The sequence below is a fragment of the Trichechus manatus genome, unplaced genomic scaffold (assembly GCF_000243295.1).
Source record: "Trichechus manatus latirostris isolate Lorelei unplaced genomic scaffold, TriManLat1.0 scaffold00050, whole genome shotgun sequence".
Taxonomy (NCBI): domain Eukaryota; kingdom Metazoa; phylum Chordata; class Mammalia; order Sirenia; family Trichechidae; genus Trichechus; species Trichechus manatus.
This window is the reverse complement of record NW_004443986.1, coordinates 4,782,480-4,797,458: the sequence shown is the minus strand read 5'-3', so window position 1 is coordinate 4,797,458 and position 14,979 is coordinate 4,782,480.

Sequence of the window (14,979 nt, the reverse complement as noted above, 5' to 3'; positions counted from 1 at the left end):
TGTACATCCTATGACCCATTCAATGAGATGACTCCATCCAAATTCCATGTTCCCTCTACAACAGCACCCTGATAATATCTGCATGGTCCTTGTCATGTTCTGCAAACATCTCATCTATTTTTTAATCTATTTATTGTCTGTCTCCCTCATAAGAATGTAAGTTCTATATGAACAGGGACAGTGTTACTTACACACATCTACTCCAATTGCCTAGCACAATGCCTGTCCCACAGCGCCCCTTAGTAAACATGTGCGGAAGGAAGGGAGGGAGGGAGGGAAGGAGGGAGAGGGGGAGAAAAAAAAGGAAGGAAGGGAAGGGAAGGGAGGGAAGGGAGGGAAGGGAAGGAAAGGAGGGAAGGAGGAGGGAGGGAGGGAAGGAGAAAAGGAAGGGAAAAAAAGGGAGGGACTGAGAAACGGCAAACAACTTGAGAGTTAATGACAGGACAATCTACTTAACTGGTAATAGTATAAAATGACTGTATTGTCCCTACATCTTTCCTAATAGAATACAAAGTATAATTTCAAAAGACTGTAATTCATCATGTGAGAAAACATGATCTAAGGTAGAATGAACTACTAGACCATATACAGATCTTCAAAAGAAGGCACCTCCCAACTTTTTCTCACATAGAAAAATTACATTAAATATGGTATCAACATGAAATGCTACAACTCTATAATTTTAAGGAGAAATTAAAAGCTTTAGGCTTTTTCTTTGAAATAATTTCCTATAAGTAAAATGGCCTTGGGGAAGGAATAGTTGAAAGTTTCACATTAAAAGTCTAATTTGTATTGGCAATGTCAAGTTCCTAACACATAGAATATATCTTTTTATGAAATCATATATAATTCCAAGGAAACCCAATCTCTGGGGAGAATAATCACACCTGAGAACACTCTAACGTTCCAAAAAGAGTGTAGTGATATTTATAGTTAGTCCCTTTTGGAAGACTTAGGCTGCTTAAAATATAAATGTGAAAATGTCTGGAATAATTTATTTCTTCTGCAATTCCACTATCTATATACACAAAATTACCACATCATATTTCCATATACATGTTGTTGTTGTTGTCAGGTGCCGTCGAGCTGGTTCCAACTCATAGCATCCCTATATACAACAGAACAAAACACCACCCAGTCCTGCACCATTCTCACAATCATTGCTATGTTTTAGCCCACCGCTGCAGCCGGTGAGTCAGTCCATCTCTGTGAGGGTCTTTCTCTTTTTTTGCTGCCCTCTACTTTACCAAGCCTGATGTCTTTCTCCAGGGATTGGTCCCTCCTGTCTCATGTCCAAAGTGCATGAGACAAAGTTTCACAATCCTTACTTCTAAGGAGCATTCTAGCTGTACTTCCTCCAAGAGGAGAGTTGTTCATTCTTCTGGCCATTCACGTTATATATTCAATATTCTTTGCCAACACCATAATTCAAATGCATCAATTTTTCTTCGGTCTCCCTGATTCATTGTCCAGCTTTCACATGCATACAAAGCCAATGAAAATACCATGGCTTGTGTCAGGCGAACCTGAGTCCTCAAAGTGACATCTTTACTTTTTAACACTTTAAAGAGGTCTTTGCCAATCATTTTCCCATAGAGGAAAAGTGAAAAATGAGTCCCAATCCACATGATTAATGTTACTGCTTTTATATTTAGGTAGCATTTGTACACATTGTGATGGATTAAACTGTGTCCCCCAAAAGGATCTGTCAACTTGGCTAGTCCATGATTCCCAGTATTGTATGATTGTCTACCATTTTGTCATCTGATATGATTTTCCTATGTGTTGTAAATCTTATCTCTATAATGTTAATAAGATGGAATTAGTGGCAGTTATGTTAATGAGGCAGGACTCAATCTACAAGATTAGATTGTGTTTTAAGTCAATCTCTTTTGAGACATAAAAGAGAGAAGTGAGCAGAGAGACATGGGGACCTCATACTACCAAGAAACAAGAGCCAGGAGAATAGTATGTCCTTTGGACCCAGGGTCCCTGCACTGAGAAACTCCTGGACCAGGGGAAGATTGATGACAAGGACCTTCCTCCAGAGCTCACAGAGAGAGAAAGCCTTCCCCTGGAGCTGACACCCTGAATTTGGACTTGTAGCTTACTAAACTGTGAGAGAATAAATTTCTCTTTGTTGGAGCCGTTCACTTGTGGTATTTCTGTTATAGCAGTACTAGGTGGCTAAGACACACATTATATCGTTTAATCCTTAAGATAACTTTGTAAAGTTGAAAAGATTAGCCTTATTTTAAAGTTGGGTCCCCAAGTGGCACAAATGGTTTGGGCTCCTCTACTAACCAAAAGGTTGGCAGTTCAAACCCACTTAATGGTGCTGTGGAAGAAAGGCCTTGTGATCTGCTTCTGTAAAGATTAAAGAAAACCCTATGGAGCATTTATACTCTGCAGCACATGAGGTCACCATGAGTCGGAATTGACTTGATAGAAGGGGTATTATCATTTTACAGTTCAGTTAGTTGAAGGGTCACACAGCTAGTGGCAGAGCCATGATTCAAAACCTAAATTTACTTCAATTATCAAGCTCTGTCCAGTTTATTATAACTGCCTCCATAAACAATAGCGTTTTAACAAAAATATCCTCACCCACTAAGGACATTAAACATAGTGAATTGTAAATTTAAATCTACATTATGAAATTACTATATTATCATTTTGATGGAATTTTTTCCTGTAAGTCAGATCTACCATTATGTTAATCAGAATAATGTTAGATTTCCTAACATTTGTGTTTTTAACTCAATGGAAGTTTTATTTTGTTGAGTTATGGCAAATCAAATTTTAAAAACTAAAATACATAAATATTTAATAAATAACTCTGTTATTGGTTTATAAGGTATGCTTTGATATAAAAATCACACACACATGCATACAACAGTTCTATTAAAACTTTACCTGCAATCTTGTAAGCAGTAGCCTTGTTATAGCCTGGCACACACAAAAATCTATAGACTGTAATTCTTAAACAATGAATTTCCACAAAGAAAAAATTCAGTATATCATAATGGCCCTAACCAAGGGATCTGCATCAGCATAACCTGTGGAGCTTTACACACACACACACGCGCACACACACACACACACACACACACACATCCAGTCCTGGTCCCCTTGAAATACTGAATCAGAATTTCCAAGGACCCAGATACGTGTACTTTTTAAAAACCCCAGAAAGGGTTTTGATAAACAATCAAAATTCATAACCATTGCTATAAAGTTTAATATTAGTGTCCTCTGACAATTTTTTAAAGTAATATTTTATTGCATTGTAGAAAAATGATGCCAAGTAATGTTCATAAGTACTACAGCCTTTGTGGTCTCTTAACATTTCACAAACACACCACTCCTTATTTGAACAACTCTCCCAGCCTCCATTTTAATTTGTTAAAACTAATAAGATTAAGACGACCTCCATCTCTCAGCGTCCCTTTCACAAAGTAAAGGATAGCCTCTTCCTAAATATTTAAGGCCCCTTGTAGAAACACTAAGTGGAGATTATTTAAAGACTTAAGTACACAGAAACCTGACACACTCATTTTTAATGGGGAGGTAGACTGATGTTTATTTTAGCTTTTGAAATCTATCCTAAATTTGGCTTTATGGAACCAAAAAAGTCTACTTTTAAATTAACAGACGGCCTTCTACTGTCCAAGGGATAATTTGAACTTCACTGAGACATGTCTATGAATGGAAATAAAAATAACTCACATTAAACTCTAAGTACTTCCCCACATGCATTTCACTTGCCACAAGGCCCATTGTTCCGTGCTTTGCTTTTAAGCAGCCTGTAGGAAATTTTCACTGAAACAATTTCCCATAACCAAGAAAAGGAAGGCCAAAATGATTTCACTTAAAAAAAAAAAAAAAGAAAAACCGGTCTAGTCTTTCAACAGCTAGGGTATTAAAAGCAGCTCTGCCAGAGTAGCAGGAATGGGAAATGGGAGGCTCACGTAATACTCAGATTCTAAGACTTTACTTTGAGCTCACTCTTCTCCAGCACTCCTAAACAAAATTCCACTCCAGATGAAGTGATCTGCTCACAGTCCTAAATGCCTTCTCCACTCCCCTCCTCCTTCTATCCATTGTTTAAAAAAGTTATCTTTAAACTTAGAAATATTTCAAATATACAGAAAAGTAGCAAAAATAATATGAAACACATGCCTGATTTTAAATAGGCTAATATTTTTCCACATTTACTTCAAATCTCTTATCCCCGCTTCTCCATTATCCATCTTGTGGAAACATCCCTGTTCATATCAAGCCAAAATTTTCTCTTCTCCAAAACTCATTTTTTCCAAATTCTAATTTTGACAAATTTTATATTTATTCTTTATCCAGGATAGGTCTTATAAAGTTTCCTAGTTTAATTCACTCTGTACCGTAGCCTAAATTAATTGCTTTACTTCTTACTGGTCTACTCTGGTTTTCTATTTTATCTTGAGTCAATTTATGTTTCTCATGTAAAAAAATCCATTTCATCTAAGTTTTTAAAATTACTGGCATATAGTTTTTCATATTTCCTTATAATTTTGAAATCTCTATCAAATCATTATAATACTCTTTTTTATTTTTAATAATGTTTATCTGTACCTTCACTTATTTAAAATAAATCTTTGCAGAATATTGGTTATTTTATCAATTTTTAAATTATTTAGAATTATTTTGTCAATCATTTCCAAATCTACATTCAGCACCTACCATCTTTCATGCCTTCTGAACCTTCTAGCAGGCTGCTAGAGGAATTCCTGGGTAGCACAAATGGTTAAGCAATTGACTACTAACTGACAGGTTTGTGGTTTGAATCTACCCAGAGGTACCTTGGAAGAAAGGTCTGGTGATTTTATTCCAAAACCTTGCAGCCTCGAAAACTTATGAAGCACAGTTGTACTCTGCACACATGGGATCACCATAGTCGGAATTAACTCAACAACAACTGGTAACTGTTTATTCTGTATGGCACAGTCTAGCAAATAAACAGGGTCAGCAGGAAACTGTATTCAATTCTTTCCCTCAGCTCTCCTCTGGCTCTTTTTTGGCTAATGTATCCAATTGAACTCCTCCTATGTGAAAAGTGTCACAGGTTCTCTAGCAAAATAACAGGGAATAAAGATGAAGAAGTGGAGAAATTTTTAGAAATTCTTTAGTGACATTAAATCTTGCCCACTATTTTCCAGAGTGTCTTTTAGGAAACTTCATTTGCTTGGAGTATTAGTACATGTTGTGTCAATAAAGGGATTTGATGGGCAATAAGTGAGAGGTATGCTGGGTTAAACCCAAGGAATAGTTATTGTTCCACACAGCAACCGGTTAAAGTTATACTCCCCTGAGCAACTTCTCCATGGTCATGCAGCTAGTTAGTGGCAAACCTGGAGCCAGACTGAACACCTCTGGCTCTTGGACTAGGTCTGGTTTAGGCAGAGACCTTTAGAGAAAGGTCTTGAAATATATCTATAGAAAATACACAGCAATTTAAGTTTTTATGAGCAGGAAAAAGCAGGATACAGAACACTTAAGGACACAGACATTAACAACCATTACAAGACTACTGCTGGAGTTCAGGAATGACATGAAAAGTGGCCTCATCTAGAGGTAGCAAGAAAAAAAAAGTGCGAAGCAAGGATACCAAACATTCAAGAATAGAAGTAAACCTTGACAGTTGCTATGGACCAGTATTTCCTATGAGAGACAGAACATTCTGACCTACTAGGATTTTCACTACAATTCTGAAGAAGCCTAAGGGCTGGCACTAAAATCCCCTTTTCAGCTCTATCGGCTTTTTCCTGGGAGCCACATAAACACCATCTAATTGAGTTTAGTATTATTTGAGAATTATGTTTAAATGTAGCTATATTCATTCCCATCAAAGGCCAAGAAAACCATGGTTAACATTTGAACAAATTTTTGGTTCTCACACTTTGCCTAATCCCCCATTGCCAGCCCTCTAGATCAGGGCGTGTGTGTGTGCATGTGTGTGTGTGTATGTGTGTTTGTCCTTCTTTCTCCAGGGGCAAGCACAACTGAGATCTAAAAATACCTTTTTTTTCAAAACAACTACACTAATTGATGTGTGTAGAGAACATGTTAGTCATGTTCACGATACGCCAAAATAAATAAAAAATTATATCCTGAGGAAGTCACACACTCTTTAAAGAACATAGCCATGGAGGCCAACTTTTATTAACTTCTCCATTTTTCCTTTGCTACACTGAAAACAAATGTAGTAGTTATATCAGAGTAGTCACATCTTTCAGAATGTCACATAATACTGATGGCTAGTTCACAGTTTCTTTTTCATCTTTTGGTCTTTATCATCTAATCCTCAAGTACAACTGTCCTTCATGTACTCATCTCTTTTTTTTATGCATATCCTCGATACACATAAAATTCTTGCCACCATTTTCTGTCAGATATCATTAGTTATCTACTAAAAGCTTCTCTCCTCCTCTCATACATATCCCAGTCTCCCTTGCAGTTGGACAAAGAGTCAACATTCTCTCCAATGGAGTGTGAGCAGAAGTGATGTGTGCCATTCTAGATCTAGACCTATAAAGAACAACCATGAGTGCTCCTCCATATGCTGTCTCCCTCCAGTGTCTGGAACACTGACATCCTGGGCAACATTGGAAGTACTGTGTGGAAGACGGCACAACTGCCATCAGTATGGGTCCCTGAAGGAGAAGGACAGTAGGGGAGAGCTGCCATGCTGACCTAAAAGCCTATAATCTCAGGATTCTCATATAAATAAGAAATAACATTTTATTATAATAATCCACTGCCATTTTGTGGTCTCTCTGTTATAACATCCAGCCTAGTTTCACAAAGAAATTTAATTGACAACTTGAAATGGTAGGCGGGCCATAACAAAGGATCTACACCTTAACCCTGGCTTAGTGGTTAGAAGCTGGTGACAAGAAAACAGATACAACAAACTGGAAAGCTGGCTTCCCATGCCATTGAAAAAACACATAGTAAAACTGAAGACTACAGCGATCCAAGAGGCAGACCCACTGCCTTGTGAACCTGTCACTCTAGGAGAAGAGATTGCAAAAGGTCACAATGTGTGTTTGTATTATTTACAGCGATGTATGAAAACAAAGACGAGCTAAGCAAAAATTAAGCAGTTTGTAGACAGAAATAAAAGGGAGTAGAGAAAGACCAAAGGAGCCCTGGTGGTACAGTGGTTAACGCGCTTAGCTGTTAATGGAAAGGTAGGTGGTTTGAACCCACCAGGTGCTCCATGGGAGAAAGATGTGGCCATCTGTTTCCAGCCTGGAAACCCTGTGAGGCAGTTCTACTCTGTCCCACAGGGTCAGTATGAGTCAGGATTGACTAGATGGCAGTGGGTTAGAGAGAGACCAGAAATGTGGGACGTTGCAAGGTTGAAAATCTGACTGCTTCTGATTGATAAACAAACAAACTATAAAAGGCTTTGAACAACAAAGGCCCATCAAAAATTCTCAGTTAAACAAAGAAAGTTGGTGGCTAACAGGAGATTACACCTGATGCCACCCCACCACTTGCTACAGCCTATTGTTTCAGATGGACTCAAGAGGCACCACTGAATTAAGAAGAAACGTGAAGATGGAAGGAAAGAAAAAAGGCAGAGTTAAGAACTATGCTTAGAAAAACTTTGGGTGTGGGTCCTGGCCATGGAACTGACTGGAAATAGTATATCAGAAGCCTACTAAATTTCAGAGATAATTGTACTGCTAAAGAAACTAGGAGACTACAGTAAAAGAAGTAAACTATCTGATTAGCATTTCCATAAGGCTCTCTGAAGCCAGATGTCAAAAACAACAACAACACACACAAAAAAAAAAATACCTCTTCTTCTTTTATTCCTCTTCTATTCTCAGAAGCCGAATAAAACAATACTGGGCTCCAAACTTCTGCTACCAGGAAGTGGACTGTAAGAGCTATTAGCCCCCTAGATGGTCACCTTCCTCACCGCCCACCTCTGATGTGTTCAGGGAGGGTCATGGACAAGGGAGAACCTTCCAGAGGGTCGTGGCAGGGTCCTCAGACAACATAAACAAAATGTTCCAGGGACGATTTTGGGTGTAGTATGGTGGTGGTTAAAGCAATCTATAGCTAACCGAAAGGTCTGTAGTTCAAAACCACTAGCGGCTTCATGGGAGAAAGACATGCCAATCTGCTTCCATAGAGATTTACAGCCTTGGAAACCCTATGGGGTCGCTATGAGTCGCAATCAGCTTGATGGCAGTGGGTGGGTATCATTCAAAGAGCATTGGTGGTTCAGTGGTTAAACGCTAGGCTGCTAACCAAAAGTTTGGTGGTTCGAATCCACCAGCCTCTCTGCAAGAGAAAAGACCTGAGGATCTGCTTCCATAAAGATTACAGCCTTGGAAACCCTATGGGAGTTTCTACCCTGTTCTACCCTGTCCTATAGGGTTGCTATGAGTTGGAATCAACTGAATGGCAATGAGTTGGTGGTTTTTTTTTTTTTTTTTTTTTTGGGTTTATCATTTGATTGTCTTAGCCACAAGTACAATTACAGCAGGGTGTTTTAGTCAGAATATTTATATTGTTTTTGTAAAACCAGCCCACATGATTAAGTGAAATAGAATCTTCTCTCCTGGACAAGATGAACCCACATATCTTCTCTGTATAATTTAAAGAATTGTTACTAGAATCTAAAACTAAAATTTCAGGAACACTTTAAAGTGTAAGAAATCACTGGGTTACTGCATTTTTAATGGTAATGGAAAGCTTTTTTCCCTCTTTTTCACCACTGATTATTTTTGCCTCCTGTAGTCTAAGGTGTTTTTCGAATAATAAGATGATATAATTTATTGTTTTACTTACATACACACAGTCCCTAACAAAACATATAACCACATCACACTGTTGGAATCAATGTCAACAATGTCAAGAAAGGAGATGCTTCATTCAATAGTTTACCCCTATGCCAATTACTATTACTGTTTAGTCATGTACCTTCTGCCACTGATTAAAGGAATTAAAAACCTAACAAAGTCTCAATTATTTCTAAAATTCTGAAGCTAAGCAATGTTCCTATACCACCAGCTTGGCTAGGAATACTATTTCAGTTGGAATTTCTCTCTGTTCAGCTTGCCTCCTTCCTCATTTTCTATGAGTAGTCAAAATAGCAGAGTATCACTTTTTGGAGTGACATGGCATTTCAGAAAAAGCCCACACGACAACTGTTTAAAATTTTCTTTGCAAGCATCTGACTGAGCTATACAACACAGACAATTTGGAGGCTTTAATTGTACTCAGATTCTACTCTAGCAGAAAAGAGTAAGATGTGAGAATTCAAAAAAAAAAGAACAGGATTTTGAATCCAGTATTTAATTGAGTACTCTCTATGTGCAAGACTTCTCCCTGGGTACTGGCTGAATAAAGCAAAAATAGTTACGAACAAAAAAGATATGACAGAGCAGGTTTCCCACCTTGACGCATTCCATGCAGAAATACAGAAACGGTTATGGTTACAAAAAGGGAGCAGGAGATGTAGCAGCAGAAGTTTCATCTGTACAGTGCAAACTATCTGATTAGCAAAGCCACAGGACACTCTGAATGGAGACCCTGAGTGGTGTCAATGGTTAAGCGCATGACTACTAACCGAATGGTTGGCGCTTCGAATCTATCCAGAGGCACCTTTGGAGAAAGGCAGGGTGATCCAGCTTCAAAAGATCCCAGTCACTGAAAACCCTATGGTGTGCAGTACTGCTCTGAAACAATTAGGGACTCCATGAGTCTGAACTGACTCAATAGCAACTGGTTGGCACTCTGAAGTCAGGCCTCAAAAATTCTTCTATATTCGGAAGCTGAAATTCATCCCTATTCAACTATCAGCAGAACTAGGCATATCTGAGACTAATAATCTCCATAAAAGGCCAGACACAAGGGGAGTACAAAGACAGAAAGCGACTGACCAGCTGTTCAGTTGGGGGAGGGGAAGAAGATGGCAAGAGGGAAGTCAAGGGAGAGGACCCATGAGGGATGTCTCTGCCAAAAGTGAGGAATGGATTTGTACCCCAAGAGACTAGGGCTAAATTCTATGAGAGGAACTCAGTGAAAATTCTGAGAAGACTAAAGAAGGCAGCCTAGAATCTTCTCTACTCTGAGAACTGAATAGGAGTGGGAATAGATTGTTTGAAGCTGAAGAAACTGAATATTCTCCTTTTCAGCTATAACTTAAGTATAATAAGTCACTTCTATTACTCTAACTAAGCTCTACAAAAGGGACCAGAAGAACCACCTCATGTATTGCAACGTTAAATGTGATATCTTTATAGGTGTTTAATTCCCCTCCTCTGGGAAGTGGGGCTGAGCAAAGGGCGGACACAGGGCGAGAGGGACCTGGGTCTCAGGTTATAGTTTGATCTCAAGGTCCTTCTGACTTCAAAATGTATTAGGTGACATTCCTGGAGCTAGTAGACTTTTCCTGAAAAGATGTACTGAAGAGGCCATTTCAAGATAAAAATTACAAAATGAGGTTTCCAATGCATGAGTGAGATGAGGAGTGCGGAATTATCCAAGGGTCTAAACGAGAGGAAGAGAAAACTGGCTACATTCAATAGCACATTAACACAAATTTATTCATGTCTTATAGAGCTTCAGATATATGATGCAGATGCTCAGGTGCATAATATGGGGCTGTCGCAGGCTTAGCTGGGCCAGCAAGAGAACTTTTAAAAGGGTCTACACAAGGTGTATGGTACCACATGGGAGGTAGAAACCAGGATTCTGCAGGAGTTTAGAGCTGTTGATGAGGAAAGCCTTCACTGACGAGTTAGGCTGGGTCATTAAGGGCAGGTGGTATTTCACTAGAGAGATTGAGAGACAGAAGAGAAAGAGGTATCAGTTAAACGAAACCAGGGTGACTCAAGGATATTGAGTGAGTATCATCACCTGAATATTGAATGCTCCAATTTGGCTGGAACAAAGGGTACATTAAATAATAGAAGTGGTCTGAAAGGTGGCCTTGGGCTCTGTTATAGATTGAATTGTGTCCCCCAAAAATGTGTGTCAACTTGGCTAGGCCATGATTCCCAGTATTGTGTGATTGTCCCCCATTCTGTCCTCTGATGTGATTTTCCTAAGAGCTGTAAACACTACCTCTATGATGTTAATGAGGCAGGATTAGAAGCAGTTATGTTAGTGAGGCAGGACTCAATCTACAAAATTAGGTTGTATCTTGAGTCAATTTCTTTTGAGATATAAAAGAGAGAATGGAGCAGAGAGGAGAGGGACCTCATACCACCGAGAAAGAAGAGCTGGGAGTGAGCGCATCCTTTGAACCTGAAGACCCTGCACTGAGAAGTTCCTGGACCAGTGGATGATTGATAACAAGGACCTTCCGCCAGAGCCAACAGGCATAGAAAACCTTCCCCTGGAGCTGGCATCCCGAACTCGGACTTCTAGTCTCCTCAACTGTGAGAGAATAAATTTCTATTTGTTAAACCCAACCACCTGTACTTCTGTTATAGCAGCACTAGATAACTAAGACAGGCTCTATGGGGTATGACTTCTTTTGACAAACGATGGGGAAACTCCTGAAAATTTAAAACAAGGAAAGAGTTAAGTGGAAATAAATACTGTCTTTACTATAGCATACTTACAAGGCTTTGTAATAAGGAATTCATTCATCAAACTCTTAGAAAATGCCAATAATGATTGCAAGATTATAAACTACACTTAAAAATAAAGGAATCAAAGCTTCAGTGCATTGGGTTTGTTTGTACAATTAGGGAGATTGTCAAACAAAGGGGTCAATATCATGCTTTGTAGAAGGAATCAAAACCCAACTTAGGAGAAAACTGCTATCAGCAAATCTAGAGGAACAATATCTTAAACTGTGACCCTTAGTTTAGTCTGTTGGAGCCTTGTTATATCTAGTTAGATGTTTTCAAATAATGTTCCTCTGTCTCTAAAAGGAGAGAAAAGCCCCAAACTCAGGCCAGAGAACAACACAACATACTAATCATGATGAACCTTTCCAGAGATTCACAGATTTACTTTAATAGACTAACACGCACCAGACCAAAACTGAAAACTCGCTACATTCTCTATCATACTAACACAAATTTATTCATTTCTTCTGGTGCTTTTATCCAAAAGTAAATGATGGGGCTTAAGAAGTGCACATGCTGAGAGAAGAAAGATTCACTGAACGTACACCTATCAGTATAATTAACAGTCCCAAAATACTTCTGCATTTGAGAAGTGCTTATTTCTTAGCTGGAGGTGCATTATGATCCTATCACCTTGCCTCTTTTGTAGCAGGGTGCCTATCACACAGAGAATTAAATGCCCCAGAATGTCTATAATACGGAATACACTTTTATTTTTTAAACAGTAACACTCTTGGTAACTATAAGAACTCAAATACAAGATTTACACGTTGGTGGAACAGAAAAAGAAAGATTGAAGGATTATCTCCAAGCATAGACTCAACTTTGCAAGCGGTAAATAGGAGCAGAAAGAGCTCACATTTTCCCAATTCTGAATTTCAGTCTCCAAAAGACTAACGTCATTTATAGGAGAAATGTACCTATGTATCACATCAATCTCTGGAAGATCTGAATGAGAGATACAAATAAAATAAGCCCCCTTCTGCTGATGAAGGTCCCTATTAGTTGAAGGTATTAACTTACAAAACAGTTTGCACTAAACTACTAATCTAAAGGTTGGCAGTTCAAACTCATCCAGTGGAGCCATGGAAGAAAGGCCTGGCAAACTGCTTCCATAAAGATTGCAGCCAAGAAAACCCTACAGGGAAGTTCTACTCTGCAACACATGCGGTCGCCATGAGTTGGTATTGACTCTATGCCAATGGGTTGGTTTGGTTTTCTGCTGAATTTAAACTTCACTTTTTTTTTTTCTTTGCTTTCAATTTTGGCATCTCCCAGAAGAGATCTATAACTGACATTAGGTGACAGCTTATGGAATCACACAGCTATCCGCTTCTGATCACATCTTGCCATTTCCTACCAGAGTGATCTCAGGTCATTCATTTAATCTCACTAAACCTCAGGTTCCTGATCTGAATATTATTAAAAAATTTTTAAACCAAAATGTAATTAAACACTTCAAGGCATTGTTAACGGGACTCAGAAATAATGTATGAAAAAAATATTGTGTACTTTAGATATTCAAAAAACTTAGCTTCCTACATTTTCTTTCAGAATTCTGATACATAGTGCATACCACCTTTCTTTTTTAGAATAACGTATTTATTGCAGACAATAAAAAATAAAATTACTCATAATCATCCTAACTTAAATGAACAACTAAAAAACATTTTGATATGTTTCCATTTAATCTCTTTAGTAGATATAGATATATTTTTTCAATAATATTTTATAAATAATTATGTATAGTATGTTTTGTAAATGTACTTTTAAGACTTAAAGAAATTATGAATTTTGGAGTAATTTCATCTATGAAGCCTTTCTTTTATTGATTTCTTCCTTTGTTTTCAAGCTTAGAAAAGCCTTCATTAAGCGATGTTAGATAAACATCTATATTATCTTCAATCCCTTTCTGCTTTCTTTTTTTACATTCAACTCTTTGATCCATCTGGAATTAATTTTGGTGCCGGCAGTCCCCTGATTACGAACGAGTTCTGTTCTTAAGTCTGTCTTCAAGTTGAATTTGTACATAAGTTGGAACAGCTAGGCACAGTTCGTATCTAACATCAGTCAAATATCTTGCTATATGTATATAGTGCATCTTTCTATGCATAAAAAGACATTAAAGAAACACTTCCACATACACTAAAACATCTTTAACATAATAACATGGTAATAATAATGTTTTGAAGCAAGTCACAAAGCAGCGCCTGTTTGTTATTACGAACCATTGTATGTACCTCAAATTTTTAATATAAAAGGGTTTACGGGGTTTGGTTCATAACTACGGCTTGTGTATAATCGGATGTTCGTAACCTGGGGACAGTACGTATATTATGTGAAGTAAAAGACTAATTCTATTTTTTCCAAAGAGTTAGCCAGCTTTCCAAGAATCATTTCTGAAGTAATCCTTTCTCTCTTTACTAATTTAAATGTGACTTTTATCATATACCTGAACAGGGTGCCAAAATGTTTTAACCCACATGTAAACTTCAATAGTCTAATAGTGGCTGTCTGGAGTATTCTGAGACCATGTCCAGGACCAGCAGGGAAGGGTGTCAGGGTGAGTTAGCAATGTCTGCCATGGCAAGGAAGGTGGGAAAAGACAGCAACTGTGCTACAAATGTGCCATCCCTGCACTTTTAGTTGATTTCTGGGTTTTCCACCTCGATTCCATTGAAGCTTTATGATACATTTTGATCTTGTAGCCCAGGTGCCCTTTTATTTCCCTTCTTAATCAAATTATTTATGGTTGTCCTTTAATGTTTATTATTCCAGATGAATGTTATATTCTCTTACAATTTCCCAAAGAATCTTGTTAGGAGTATAATAACACAAATTTATAAATACCTGTGATGAGAATTGACACCTTTTCAACAATGAGTTTTTCTATACAGAAGCATAATCACTCCATTTAGCCATGCCTTCTTTTAATACCCTCAATTAAATACATACGTGTATATGTGCGTGTTCATGCACACACAATTTCAATCTATACTTATCTAAGAATCAATATACATTGATCAATGACATACTAAAAACAATGTAGCTCGTATGTTCATTCTCTTAAGTGCATTTTGTACTATTCACATACATATAAATACACATTCACAAATGCATATTTTGTCATTATATGTCTATTCCTTCCTTGAAAAGTTTGTTTCTACATATTTTGTATTTTTTGTTGCTATTACCAATGGAAGAATTTGTCTATTACATTTTCTAAATGGCTATTTAAAAACTATTACTTTTATATATATCTTACATCCTTCTAATTTACTATTTCCTGTTATTATTTCTAATAATTTTTCTGCTTGCACACTTTGATGTTCTAGGT